The sequence below is a fragment of the Plecotus auritus genome (genome assembly GCF_963455305.1).
Source record: "Plecotus auritus genome assembly, chromosome: X".
In the NCBI taxonomy this organism is placed as follows: domain Eukaryota; kingdom Metazoa; phylum Chordata; class Mammalia; order Chiroptera; family Vespertilionidae; genus Plecotus; species Plecotus auritus.
The window spans coordinates 44902493-44918257 of NC_137784.1; positions in this window are offsets into that span (position 1 = coordinate 44902493).

Below are 15765 nucleotides of genomic sequence, written 5' to 3' on the forward strand. Positions count from 1 at the left end.
CAAACTCATATTAATTTGAGCCTTTTTGTTTTGTTTTGTTTTAATTTATTTTTAATTGTTTGAAGTATTACAAATAGTAGTACATATGTCTCCTTTTTTTTCCCCATTGACCTCCCCCTGGCCTCCCCTTCCCCCCAGTACATGCCTTTACCTGCCACCCCCACCCCCAGTGTCTTGTATCCTTTGGTTATGCTTATATGCATGCGTACAAGTCCTTCGGTTGATCTCTTACAGCGCCCCCCCCCAACCTCCTCTGCCTTCCCGCTGTAGTTTGACAGTCTGTTCAATGCTTCTTTGCCTCTGTATCTATTTTTTTTCCCATTTCTTTCCTTTAAAAAATCTTGCCACTGCAGACTAGAAATAAACATATAATAACAAAAAATGTTTGAGTCCCAATTACAATGTCCAACAGTTCTGAGTCCCCGTTTCAATGTCAAACAGTTCCTTAAGTGTACATGTCAGCAATGATATCTGGATGGTGGGCACATGGTGGCAATGCAGGTCCGACCCTCTCTGGTTTGGTCCTAGGCAACCTGCTGCGTCGCACAGCTACTGACTGCTAGCGTGGCAAGGTGTCATCAGCATCTTCCATCTCTGGACTGTTTCTCCTCTTGTCTTCGTGGTTGGAGCAAACCTGTCAATTCCTCTCTGTTGCAGGAATCCACATGGTCTTGGAGTTGTTTTCTGAAAATATACAAACATATTCTCGACCAAAAGTTAATAAATAAATCTTTTCTAGGAGGGAGAAAAATGGCGGCGGAATAGACAGACGTGTTCCGAGCCTTGTCCCGGAGCAGAAAGAAAGAACAGCTGAGGGTCGCACTAGGAGTGTTTGTTGGCAAGTTGGGGGACAGCTGAACTCCAGAAGAAGGTGGGAGACTGCCAGACGGGGTTCCCCTGACCTGGCAGCTCCCACTGCGGCTGGGTCCCCTTCCGGAGCTGCGGGCTTGGATGCGGAGTCGCCGCCATCTGGAACCGGAAAGTGGAGCTTATCGGAAGCCTGAGAATCCACAACTGCGGCACCCATGGAACAGCTGCGAGCCCCAGAACAACGCTCCCCAATTGGCGCAAACACACGGGTTCAGAGGAGCTCTACACTCCACCACGGAAAGGTCAGATTTTGCCTAGGATAAGGTGAGGTCTCTGGTCCCAGCGCAAGAGAGGAACGCGAGTTTTGCGGGAGCTGGAGGACCAGGGAAGTCTGTGCCTAGAAAAATCGGTGGCTGCTGGGGCTGGCGTGATCTGTGAATGTGGAAGGGGGTCCTCAGAGCTGCTAACAGAAGGGCTCTCTAAAAAGCAACCCATTTTGATCTGAAGTGCAGGGACACCCTAAGAATTTCAGGGGTGTGCTAGACTTACGCGCAGCCACAGAGTGCGCACACTTGGGCTTTTTCCTCTTGAAATTCTTGCTTCTGATTACTAAGCCCAATTCATAGGTTCACCCAGTTGGGGACACCCTGGGAGACTGCAGGGGAAAGTTGTTTTTCTGGAACCTGGGGATTGGAGCGGGGAGTGACCATCGGAGAGCCAGCTCTGAGGCAGCCCACTCCCACAAACCGGGGAAAGAAGGCTCTAACACTCCCTAGAGAGGCCATAGATAAACCCGGAAGTCAATCCAGAAACACTGCCACCCAGGGGCTGAATCACAAATTGACTCTTGTGTAATAAAAAATAAAGGAATACGAATTAAGACACACCGCCTGCTTAAAATCAGGACTGGCTTACATCACTGAAGAGCAGTGGAACGCAGGGAACTGCAATACTGTCCGGACTGAGAAACAGGCGTGCCAAACAGAACAACAGAGGAAGTGAATGACCTTCACTACTCCACATTTTATTTTTATTTTTTTATTTTCATTTTTTGCATCTTTTACTCAAGAAACTAATTTTTTTCCTCACTTGATTTTACCTTTTTAATTATTACATTTTTATTTTCAATCCGTATTATTACTACTGCTATTTTATCTTTTTTTTTTTAAGTGTCATTTTATTTTCTCTTCATTTTGTTTTGGGATTAATGTTCTACATTCTATTTTTATCTTTCCTTTAGCATCATTTTACTCTATCTCAAATCTACCTTTATGCCATCACTCTCTTCCTCACTTTTCCCTTTTCAGTGTCCTGTTTATCTTACCCCTTTCCTGCTTTAGATTTTCCCTATACTTTCTGTTTACCCCCTTTTAAAATTTCACCCTACTTATATATCTAATCTCCAATCCCCTGCTCCAAGTCCATACACACCTCTCTCTTCGCTGTCTTAACTATCCAAAAATTGTTTTTCTCTCTGTCCTTTTGTTGTTGTTCGTTTGAATGTAGATTATATCGAATTTTTATGCTTTTTTGTGAGATTGTTTTGCTTATTCTTCTTTTGTTTATTTTTTTGTTTGTTTAGTGCTTCTGTTTTCCCTTGCCTCACTCAATAATAGTTGGTGTTGTAGTTTGTATTAATCCCCAGGTACTTGTTGCTGGCATTTGCTGGGATAAGTGATTGTTCTATTGGAGTTTTATCCCCAATATATATAGTCTGTTTCCCTTTCTCTCTTAGTCTCTTTCTTGTCTCTCTTACTTTTTTTTCTTCTTTTTTTCCCTTTTCCCAATTTCATTTTGACACCCCTTTTTTTTTCTTCTTCTTTCTTTCTTTTTCCTCTTCTTCTTTCTCTACTATCCCCTAATTTGCCTTTCTCTGGTGGTCACCTTTATTGGAGGTTATTAATATCGTGAATACATTTCTGTTCAGTGCCTTGTGTGTTGTACCTGGTAGTGCTGTATTTTGTGCCTTTAAATCGACGCAGGAGAGAGAGAACTACATAACCAGACACCCAGAGAAGAGAGACCATGGGGAGACAAAGACACAGCCTGCATATGAAAGAAAAGCAGGCATCACCAGAAAAGGAAGTAAACGAAATGGAAGCAAGCAACCTTCCAGAAAAAGAATTCAGAGAAATGGTCATAAGGTGGCTGAAAAGAATGGAAGACAAATTTGACAATATGAGCAAGAACCAAGAGGAAATGAAGAAGAACCAAGAAGAAATGAAAAATGACATCGCTGCTGTAAAGAACTCAATAGAAAGCATCAAGAGTAGACTAGAAGAAGCAGAGGACCGCATCAGTGAGCTAGAAGACAAGATGGGAAAAAATACCCAAGTAGAACAACTTCTAGAAAAAAAAATTAAAAGGCAGGAGGAGAGCCTAAGGGAACTTTGGGACAACACGAAACAAAACAACATCCGCATAATAGGGGTTCCAGAAGGAAAGGAAGCAGAGCAAGGAATAGAAAACCTGTTTGAAGAAATAATGACAGAAAATTTCCCTGATATAGAGAAGAAAAAACCCACACAAATCCAAGAAGCTCACAGAGTCCCAAGCAAAATGAACCCCAAAAGACTGAGGAAAAGGAATTTCTGAATTTGTAAATTTTGGTTTCCTTTTTTGTCCTTCTGAGCTTCCTGTTGTGATGTTTGGGTTACTCGGACAGTTGCAACCACGACCTCTGCATCTGTGGGCAGTGGGCAGCCAGCTCCCACTCTGGTCGGTTTCGCGGGACGCTGTTCAGATGGCATTGTATAAACGGTTCGAAAGCCTGCGGGCCACAAAGCTGTGCAGCGCTGTCCATCAGGAATTTAATCCGTTTCCTAGTGTCTCCTGTAAATATTTCACAACTACTTGTCCTCGAACCTCCTCCCCTTTTGCTCTTTCCCCTGGTGAGGCCGGCATTCCCCTCTCAGGCCTGAGCGGACAGACTGTGTTCGTTTCCAGGAGCCCGCCACACCTGGCAAGCTATGAGACGGCCATCACTGACTTTCCTTGCCAGGGAAACTCGGAGTGCGCTGTCCGCATCCTCCACCTGTCCTGCTGCTGCTTTCCGAGGAAGTTAAATCTTGGAAGGTTTCTCTAAGTCCTGGCCGCTGCCAATCCTGGCTCCTTCCCCAGCACTTCATTTCCGATTTTTTTTTTTCACATGCTAAGTTGTTTAACAACTTGGAGCAGCTAGTTATGGCTTCTTTATTTATAGGTTCCCTGTTATTTTACGTCGTTTTTATTTCACTCGGCAACCATTCTAATAGATTAATCAATAGCCATTTTCTGACCTTCGGGAACCCCAGGTGATGACCCACAGGCTCCCTCGACCCCCGCGTCGGGCTGCAGCCTAGGCTGAGGTCTCAGGGCAGGCCAGGGCGCCCTCGGTGCCCGCGGGATGCTGGCGCTCAGTGCTGCGGGAGTTGTGCGTCCCTCGTCCCTTTGTTCTTCCTGAGTGAGTTTTGGAAGGTTGTATTTTTCTAGGAATGTGTCCATTTCTTCCAGGTTGTCTAGTTTGTTAGAATACAGTTGTTCATAGTATTTTTTAACAATCCTTTGTATTTCTGTGGGGTCTGTTGTTATTTCACGTCTTTCATTTCTGATTTTGTTTATTTGGGTCCTCTCTCTTTGCTTCTTGGTGAGCCTGGCTAGAGCATCATCAATCTTGTTTATCCTTTCGAAGAACCAGCTCTTGGTTTTGTTGATCTTTTGTATTGTTTTTTTGGTCTCTATGTCATTCATTTCTGCTCTGATCTTTATTATGTCCTTCCTTCTGCTCACTGTGGGCTTTTCTTGTTGCTCTCTTTCTAATTCTTTGAATTGTTGAATTAGATCATTTATTAGCATTTTTTCTTGTTTTTTGAGGTAGGCCTGTAGAGTTATAAACTTCCCTCTCAGGACTGCTTTCATTGTGTCCCATAGCATTTGCATTATTGTGTTTTTATTGTCATTATTCCCCAGGATGTTTTTAATTTCTTCTTTGATCTCGTTGCTCACCCAATCATTGTTTAATAGCATGCTATTCAGCTTCCAAGTGTTTGAATTTTTTGGAATGTTTTTATTATAGTTTATTTCTAATAGTATGCCATTGTGGTCTGAGAAAATGCTTGATATGATTTCAATCTTTTTGAATTTGGGGAGACTTGCTTGTGACCCAGTATGTGGTCTATTTTTGAAAATGTCCCATGTGCACTTGAGAAGAACGTATATTCCGTGGCTTTGAGGTGAAATGCTCTGAAGATGTCAATTAGGTCCATTTGATCTAGTGCGTCATTTAGAATTGCTGTCTCTTTGCTTATTTTTTGTCTACAGGATTTATCCAGTGATTTCAGTGGTATATTAAAGTCTCCTACAGTGATTGTATTGTTGTCGATCTCTCCCTTCATGTCTTCCAGGAGTTTTTTTTTTTTTTTTTTTATGTATTTGGGCGCTCCTGCATTGGGTGCATATATGTTTACCAGAGTTATATCTTCTTGTTGAATTGCTCCCTTTAGTATTATGTAGTGGCCTTCCTTATCTCTTGTTATGGCCTTTACTTTGAGGTCTATTTTATCAGATATAAGTATCACAACCCCAGCTTTTTTCTCATTTCCATTTGCTTGAAAAATGTTTTTCCGGGGGAGGGAATAATGGCGGCGGAATAGACAGATGTGTTCCGAGCCTTGTCCCAGAGCAGAAAGAAAGAACAGCTGAGGGTCGCACAAGGAGTGTTTGTTGGCTGGTTGGGAGACAGCTGAATTCCAGAAGGAGGTGGGGGACTGCTAAATGGGGTTCCCCTGACCTGGCAGCACCAACTGCGGCTGGGTCCCCTCCCGGAGCTGCGGGCTTGGACACGGAGTCTGCGCCATCTTGATCCGGAAAGTGGAGCTTATCGGAAGCCTGAGAATCCACAACTGCGGCACCCAAGGAACGACTGCGAGCCCCAGAACAACGCTCCCCAATTGGCGCAAACACACGGGTTCAGAGGAGCTCTACACTCCACCAAGGAAAGGTCAGATTTCGCCTGGGATAAGGTGAGGTCTCTGGTCCCGGCGGGAGAGAGGAACGCGCGTTTTGCGGGAGCTGGAGGACCAGGGAAGTCTGTGCCTAGTAAAATCCGTGGCTGTAGGGGCTGGCGTGATCTGTGATTGTGGAAAGGGGTCCTCAGAGCTGCTAAGAGAAGGGCACTCTAAAAAGCAACCCATTTTGATCTGACGTGCAGGGACACCCTAAGAATTTCAGGCAGTCCAGACTTACGCGCAGCCCCTGCGTTCCCTGGGTGCCTGGGCTTACGCGCAGTCCCGGAGTTCGCACAACTGGGCTTTTTCATCTTGAAATTCTTGCTTCTGATTACTAAGCCCAATACATAGGATCACCCAGTTGGGGACACCCTGGGAGATTGCAGGGGAAAGTTGTTTTTCTGGAACCTGGGGATCGAAGCAGGGAGTGACCATCGGAGAGTCAGCTCTGAGGCAGCCCACTCCCACAAACCGGTAGTGAGTGCCACAGGGAAAGAAGGCTCTAACACTGCCTAGAGAGGCCATAGATAGACCCGGAAGTCAATCCAGAAACACTGCCACCCAGGGGCTGAATCACAAATTGACTCTTGTGTAATCAAAAATAAAGGAATACGAGAAATTAAGACACACCGCCTGCTTAAAATCAGGACTGGCTTACAACACTGAAGAGCAGTGGATCGCAGGGAACTGCAATACTGTCTGGACTGAGAAACAGGCGTGCCAAACAGAAAATCAGAGGAAGTGAATGACCTTCACTACTTCACATCTTATTTTTACCTTTTATTTTTTTATTTTTTTATTTTTTTTATTTTTATTTTTTGCATCTTTTAATCAAGAACCTTTTTTTTCTTTTTTCATCACTTGATTTTACCTTTTTAATTATTACATTTTTATTTTCAATCCGTATTATTACTACTGCTATTTTATCTTTTTTTTCTTAAAGTGTCATTTTATTTTCTCTTCATTTTATTTTGGGATTAGGGTTCTACATTCTATTTTTATCTTTCCTTTAGCATCGTTTTACTCTATCTCAACTCTACCTTTAGGCCATCACTCTCTTCCTAACCTCCCCCTTTTCAGTGTCCTGTTTATCTTACCCTTTTACTGCTTTAGATTTTCCCTATTCTTTCTGTTTACCCCTTGTTAAAATTTCACCCTACTTACATATCTAATCTCCAATCCCCTGCTCCAAGTCCACATACACCTCTCCCTTCGCTGTCTGAGCTATCCATAAACTTGTCCTTTTCTCTGTCCTTTTGTTGTTGTTTGCTTGAATGTAGATTATATCGAATTTTTATGCTTTTTTGTGAGATTGTTCTGCGTATTCTTCTTTTGTTTATTTTTTTGTTTGTTTTGTGCTTCAGCTTTCCCTTGCCTCACTCCATATTAGTTGGTGTTGTAGTTTGTACTAATCCCCAGGCACTTGTTGCTGGCATTTGCTGGGATAAGTGATTGTTCTATTGGAGTTTTATCCCCAATATATATAGTCTGTTCCCCTTTTTCTCTTAGTCACTTTCTTGTCTCTCTTACTTTTTTTTTCTTTACTTTCTCTTTTCCCAATTTCATTTTCACACTCCTTTTTTCTTTTATTCTTTCTTTCTTTCTTTTTTCCTCTTCTTCTTTCTCTCCTATCACCTAATTTGCCTTTCTCTGGTGGTCACCTATATTGGAGGTTATTAATATCGTGAATACATTCCTGTTCAGTGCCTTGTGAGTTGTACCTGGTAGTACTGTAGTTTGTGCCTTTAAATCAACCCAGGAGAGAGAGAACTACATAACCAGACACCCAGAGAAGAGAGACCATGGGGAGACAAAGACACAGCCCGCATATGAAAGAAAAGCAGGCATCACCAGAAAAGGAAGTAAACGAAATGGAGGCAAGCAACCTTCCAGAGAAAGAATTCAGAGAAATGGTCATAAGGTGGCTGAAAAGAATGGAAGACAAATTTGACAATATGAGCAAGAACCAAGAGGAAATGAAGAAGAACCAAGAAGAAATGAAAAATGACATCGCTGCTGTAAAGAACTCAATAGAAAGCATCAAGAGTAGACTATAAGAAGCAGAGGACCGCATCAGTGAGCTAGAAGACAAGATGGAAAAAAATACCCAAGTAGAGCAACTTCTAGAAAAAAAATTTAAAGAGAGGAGGAGAGTCTAAGGGAACTTTGGGACAACACGAAACAAAACAACATCCGCATAATAGGGGTTCCAGAAGGAAAGGAAGCTGAGCAAGGAATAGAAAACCTCTTTGAAGAAATAATGACAGAAAATTTCCCTGATATAGGGAAGAAAAAACCCACACAAATCCAAGAAGCTCACAGAGTCCCAAGCAAAATGAACCCCAAAAGACAGACGCCAAGGCACATTATAATTAAATTGGCAAACACCAACGACAAAGTAAGAATCTTAAAAGCAGCAAAAGAGAGACAGAAAGTTACATACAAAGGAACCCCCATCAGACTAGCAACTGATTTCTCAACAGAAACTCATCAGGCCAGAAGGGAATGGAATGAAATATACAAAGTCATGCAAAGGAAGGGTCTGAATCCAAGAATACTGTACCCAGCAAGGCTGTCAATCAAAATTGAAGGTGAAATCAGGAGCTTCACAGACAAAAAAGGACTAAGGGAATTTATTACCACCAAACCAGCAATGCAAGAAATGCTAAAGGGTCTGCTGTAAAAAAAAAAAAAAAAAAAGAGCCGAAACCGGTTTGGCTCAGTGGATAGAGCGTCGGCCTGTGGACTGAAAGGTCACAGGTTCGATTCCGGTCAAGGGCACGTACCTTGGTTGCGGGCACATCCCCAGTGGGGGGTGTGCAGGAGGCAGCTGATCGATGTTTCTCTCTCATCGATGTTTCTAGCTCTCTATCCCTCTCTTCTCTCTTCCTCTCTGTAAAAAATTAATAAAAATATATTTAAAAAAAAAAAAGAAAGAAAAAAAAAAAAGAAAGAAAGAAAGAAAGAAACAGGAAGCGAAGAAGTAACACAGGGGTAAAGAATAGGAATGGCGACAAATAAGTACCTATCAATAATAACTTTAAATGTAAATGGATTAAATGCCCCAATCAAAAGACATACCGTAACGGATTGGATAAGAAAACACGACCCATATATCTGCTGTCTACAAGAAACCCACCTCAGAAAAAAAGACGCACACAGACTGAGGGTGAAGGGATGGAAAAAGGTTTTCCAGGCAAATGGAACTGAAAAAAAAGCTGGGGTAGCAATAATGATTTCTGACAAATTAGATCTCAAACTGAAGGACATAACAAGAGATAAGGAAGGCCATTTCATAATATTAAAGGGAGCAATCCAACAAGAAGAAATAACTCTGGTAAACTTATATGCACCCAATACAGGAGCACCCAAATACATAAAAAAACTCCTGGAGGATATCAAGGGAGAGATTGACAGCAATACAATCATAGTAGGAGACTTTAATACCCCACTATCACCATTGGACAAATCCTCTAAACAAAACATCAGCAAAGAAACATCAATCCTAAATTACTCACTAGACCAGATGGAATTAATTGACATCTTCAAAACATTTCACCCCAAACCCCAGAATATACATTCTTCTCAAGTGCACATGGGTCATTTTCAAAGATAGACCATATGTTGGGACATAGGCAAAGTCTCTTCAAATTCAAGAAGATAGAAATCATATCAAGCATCTTCTCAGACCACAGTGGCATAAAACTGGAAATCAACTACAATAAAAACAACCCAAAGAAATCAAACACATGGAGACTAAACAGCATGCTATTAAACCATGACTGGGTTACCAGAGAGATCAAAGAAGAAATAAAAAACATCATGACAACAAATGACAATGAAAACACTACAATCCAAAATCTATGGGACACAGCGAAAGCAGTCTTGAGAGGGAAGTTCATAGCTCTACAAGCCTACTGCAAAAAACAAGAAACAGGGGTAATAAATTACCTAACCCAACAACTCAAAGAGTTAGAAAAAGAGCAACAAGAAAAGCCCAGTGTAAGCAGAAGGAAGGAAATAATAAAGATCAGAGCACAGATAAACGACATAGAGACCAAAGAAACAATACAAAAGATCAACAAAACCAAGAGCTGGTTCTTTGAAAGGATAAAAAAGATTGATGAACCTCTAGCCAGGCTCACCAAGAAGCAAAGAGAGAGGACCCAAATAAACAAGATCAGAAATGAAAGAGGTGAAATAACAACAGACCCCGCCGAAATACAAAGGATTGTTAATAAATACTACGAACAACTCTATTCCAACAAACTGGACAACCTGGAGGAAATGGACATATTCCTACAAAAATATAACCTTCCAAAACTCAATCAGGAAGAATCTAAACAGCTCAACATGCCAGTAACTATGGAAGAAATTGAAGCAGTCATCAAAGAGCTTCCGGCAAACAAAAGCCCGGGGCCAGACGGCTTCACAGGAGAGTTCTACTAAACATTCAAGGAAGAACTAAAACCTATCCTCCTCAGACTATTCCAAAAAATTCAAGAGGAAGGAACACTTCCAAGCTCCTTCTATGAAGCCAGCATCACCCTAATACCAAAACCAGATAAAGACAACACAATGAAGGAGAATTACAGGCCAATATCCCTCATGAATGTAGATGCCAAAATCCTCAACAAAATTCTAGCAAATCGGATCCAGCAGTACATCGGAAAGATCATACACCATGACCAAGTAGGGTTTATCCCAGGAATGCAAGGATGGTTCAATATCCGCAAATCAATAAATGTGATACATCACATAAACAAATTGAGAGATAAAAATCACATAGTCATATCAATTGATGCAGAAAAAGCATTTGACAAAATCCAACACCCTTTCTTGATAAAAACTCTCAACAAGGTGGGAATAGAAGGATCATACCTCAACATAATAAAAGCTATATATGATAAACCCACAGCTAACATCATACTCAATGGGCAAAAACTAAAACCATTTCCCCTAAGAACAGGAACAAGACAGGGATGCCCACTCTCACCACTCCTGTTTGACATAGTACTGGAAGTATTAGCCACTGCAATTAGACAAGAAGATGAAATAAAAGGCATCCAAATTGGAAAAGAAGAAGTAAAGCTGTCCTTATTTGCAGATGACATGATATTGAACATAAAAAACCCGAAAGACTCCATCAAAAAACTAACAGACTTTATAAATGAATTCAGCAATGTAGCAGGATACAAAATTAACGCCAAGAAATCTATGGCATTTCTATACACCAACAGTGAACTTACAAAAAGAGAGACTAAAAAAGCAATCCCATTTTCCATCACACCAAAAAAATTAAGATACTTAAGAATAAACCTAACCAAGGAGGTAAAAGACCTATATGCGGAAAACTACAGGACACTGAAAAAAGAGATAGAGAAAGATGTAAACAGATGGAATAACATACCATGTTCATGGATTGGTAGAATCAACATCATTAAAATGTCCATACTACCCAAAGCAATCTATAGATTCAATGCACTCCCCATTAAAATACCAACTGCATATTTCACAGACCTAGAAAGAACTCTCCAAAAATTCATCTGGAATAAAAAAAGACCCCGAATAGCCACAGCAATCCTGAGAAAGAAGAATAAAGTAGGAGGGATCTCAATACCAGATTTCAGGCTGTATTACAAAGCCACTGTCCTCAAAACAGCCTGGTACTGGCACAAGAACAGACATATAGATCAATGGAACAGAATAGAGAATCCAGATATCGACCCAAAACAATATGCACATTAAATATTTGACAAAGGAGGCAAGAGCATACAATGGAGTCAAGACAGTCTCTTTAATAAATGGTGTTGGGAAATTGGACAGATACATGCAAAAAAATGAAACTAGATCACCAACTTACACCATACACAAAAATAAACTCAAAATGGGTACAGGACTTAAATATAAGACGGGAAACCATAAAAATACTGGAGGAATCCACAGGCAGCAATATCTCAGACATATGCCAAAAGAACTTTTTCACTGATACTGCCCCTAGGGCAATGGAAGCCAAAGAGAAAATAAACAAATGGGACTACATCAAAATAAAAAGCTTTTTCACAGCAAAAGAAACCATCAACAAAACAACAAGAAACCCCACTGTATGGGAGAACATATTTGCAAATGTTATCACTGATAAAGGTTTAATCTCCAACATCTATAGGCAGCTTATACAACTTAATAAAAGGAAGATAAATGATCCAATAAAAAAATGGGCAACAGACCTAAATAGAATATTTTTGAAAGAAGACAGAAGGAGGGCCAAGAGACACATGAAAACATGCTCAAAGTCACTAATTATCCGAGAGATGCAAATCAAAACGACAATGCGATACCATCTCACACCTGTCAGAATGGCTATCATCAACAAATCAACAAATGACAAGTGTTGGCGAGGATGCGGAGAAAAAGGAACCCTCGTGCACTGCTGGTGGGAATGCAGACTGCTGCAGCCACTGTGGAGAACAGTATGGAGTTTCCTCAAAAAACTAAAAATGGAACTCCCATTTGACCCAGTAATCCCACTCCTGGGAATATATCCTAAGAAACTAGAAACACCAATCAGAAAGGATATATGCACCCCTATGTTCATAGCAGCACAATTTACCATAGCTAGGATTTGGAAACAGCATAAATGCCCATCAGCAGATGACTGGATCAGAAAACTATGGTACATCTACACAATGGAATACTATGCTGCCATAAAAAAGAAGGAATTACTACCATTTGTAGGCACCTGGATGGAATTAGAGAACATTATGCTAAGTGAAATAAGCCAGTCAATGAAAGAAAAACACCACATGATCTCACTCATTTGGGGATAATGAAAAACATTATAAACTGATGAACAAAAAGATAGATACAGAGGCAGTAAAGCATCAAACAGACTGTCAAATTACAGCAGTAAGGTTAGGGAGAGGTGGGGGAAATAAGAGATCAACTGAAGGACTTATATGCATGTATATAAGAGTAACCAATGGATGCAAAACATTGGGGGGTGAGGCATGTATGGGAGTGGGGTGGGGGGGGCAATGGTAAGATATGTACACATATAATCCCTTAATAAAAAAAATAATTAAAAAAATGTTTTTCCATCCCTTCACTCTCAGTCTGTGTGAATCCTTTGCTCTGAGGTGGGTCTCTTGTAGACAGCAAATATATGGGTCATGTTTTCTTATCCATTTAGCTACCCTATGTCTTTTGATTTGGTGCATTTAATCCATTTACGTTTAATGTTAGTATTGACAAGTACATGTTTGTTGTCATATTTTTCCTTAGTGTTTGTGTTTCTTTTTGCCTTTCTTTTTCTTCTTTTTACAGCAGTCCCTTTAGCATTTCTTGCATTGCTGGCTTGGTAGTGATAAACTCTCTTAGCCCTTTTTTGTCTGTGAAGCTCCTGATTCCACCTTCAATTTTAAATGATAGCCTTACCGGGTATAGTATTCTTGTATTCAGACCCTTGCTTTGCATCACTTTGTATATTTAATTCCATTCCCTTCTGGCCTGGTGTGTTTCTGTTGAGAAATCAGTTGATATTCTAATAGGAGATCCCTTGTAGGTAACTTTCTGTCTCTCTCTGGCAGCCTTTAAGATTCTTACTTTGTCATTAGTGTTTGCCAATTTAATTATGATGTGTTTTGGTGTCAGTCTTTTGGGGTTCAACTTGTTTGGGACTCTATGTACTTCTTGGACTTGCATAGTTTTTTTTCTTGCCAATATCAGGGAAGTTTTCTGTCATTATTTCTTCAAACAGGTTTTCTATTCCTTGCTTCTCTTCCTCTCCTTCTGGTATCCCTATTATTCTAATATTGTTTTGTTTTGTGTTGTCCCAAAGCTCCCTTAGGCTCTCCTCTTGCTTTTTAAGTTTTCTTTCCAGTTCCTGCTGTGTTTGTGTGTTTTTTCCTACCTTGTCTTCTAATTCGCTGATGCGGTCCTCAGCCTCTTCTAGTCTACTGTTTAAGCCTTCTAATGTGTTCTTTATTGCAGCTATGTCGTTCTTCATCTCCTCTTAGTTTCTTTTCATGTTGGTGACATTCTCATTCAGCTCCTTATAGTTCTCATTGAGTTGTGTGTATTTGTCATTGAGTTGTGTGTATTTGTCATCCATCCGTTTAAACATCCTTATAACCAGTACTCTGAATTCTTTCTCTGTTAAGCTGCTAGCTTCAATTTCATTTAACTCCCATTCTGGTGATTCCTCTTTTTCTTTCCAAGTGGAGTTGCTTTTGTGTCTCCCTATGTTTTCCTGTAATGTTTTAATTGTAGATCCAATTGCTTTGCTACCCAGGTTCTTTTGGTGATGGTGCTACTGGTGTAATCTCTCAGTTCTCCTGGGCTTGGTAATCTAGTGTACCTCCCTACTTGAGCTATTTGGGTTCTCTTGATGTAGGCCTGCAAGCTTGAGAGGCACAACTGCGGTGTCTAGAAGTCAGCAGCTGTGGAGGGGAGTATCCCAATTTTTGCTGTCTTGCACCCTTAATTGAAACCAGGCGTGCCCAGTGGGGACTCACAGTGGCACCAAGGAACTGTCTGTCAGGGTGATGTGGCTCAGCGGGCCTGCCCTCTGGACAGGTGTGACGGTGATGCCCAGAGTTCTGTAGTTATGGGGTGGGCAGACTCAGTTTTCGCTGCTGCACCTGTGGTGGGTAGGCGCTTACTCCCAGTGGCGGCTCACAGGAGCACCCGTGGTAAGTTCGCCAGCAAGGCACACTGAAGCACTCTGAAGGGCCCTTGCAGTGTAGCCTTGTAATTGAGGTGCCTAACTTCTAAAGATTTCTCTCTAGGGAAGATCCTATGGCCTCAGGGAGTATTCAGATTCCATGGTGTTATTCAGGGTGAGATCTGGGTGTGGCTATATTGGTTGCCTGGAGACTGGAGGGAGGGGCTATCTCTCAGGAGAAAATGGCGACCAGGGCTTAGATATGACTCAGCACCAGACTCCCTTCCACCTCTCCTGGACCGTCCGCTGCCTACACTCCCCAGATTCCACAAGCCCACCCCTTCTTCTGCACCTCAGCCAGAGGTAAGTTTCTGTATCCTAAAGGTCCTACAAAGTAGGTTCAGTGGAGGAAGGCGCAGGCCCCAGCACGAGGAGGGACCACGTCTCTGCAAGTTCCTCTCCTGCTGGCACTGCGTGGTCCGGCAGCTCTTCAGGGCTGCCTTTGAGCTCAGATCCCAAATCCAGACTCCAAGGTCTAAAATCCCCTATCTCCCGCAGTCCTGTGGACCCCCCCCCCCGCCTTTTTTTTTTCTGTCAGGCGCTTTTCCTGTCCTCAGGGACGCGGCTTGGCGCCATGTAGTTTCTTCCTGACCTTCTGGGCACAGAGGTCCGGCAGATTCCACTGCCTAGATCTTTGATTTTACCTTTATTGGGGGGATCTCTGCCCTTCCCAGCTGCAAACTGTCTCACCAGCTGCACCTCCTTCGCTAATTCAGGCTGGATTCCACTCCTTTCAGCTGCTCCCTCTATTTGCTCCGGGACAAGGCTCAGTACACATCCGTCTATTCCGCTGCCATTTTGTCTCCTTCCTCCATTGTTCTTATGTCATTTGAGCCTTTGCTAGACTGGATTCATTCCCTCATATGTACTTCCATAGTAATCCATGATTGCCTTTTATAATATAAACTAGAGGCCCAGTGCACAAAATTCATGCATGGGGGTGTGTTCCTCAGCCCAGCCTGCACCCTCTCCAATCTGGGACTGCTGGCTCCTAACCATTTGCCTGCCTGGCTGCCTAATTGCCCCTAACCACTTCTGCCTGCCAGCCTGATCGCCCCCTAACCGCTCCCCTGCTGGCCTGATTGATGCGTAACTGCTCCCCTGCTGGCCTGATCGCCCACAACTGTCCTCCCCTGCTGTGACCCACCTCCTCTGCCAGGAATCGCCTGCTCCACGTGAGGTGGCAGAGACGCTGGGCCCTGCCTCCTCCGTGCTGCACAGAGCCACGGGATCCCCAGGCCTCACCAT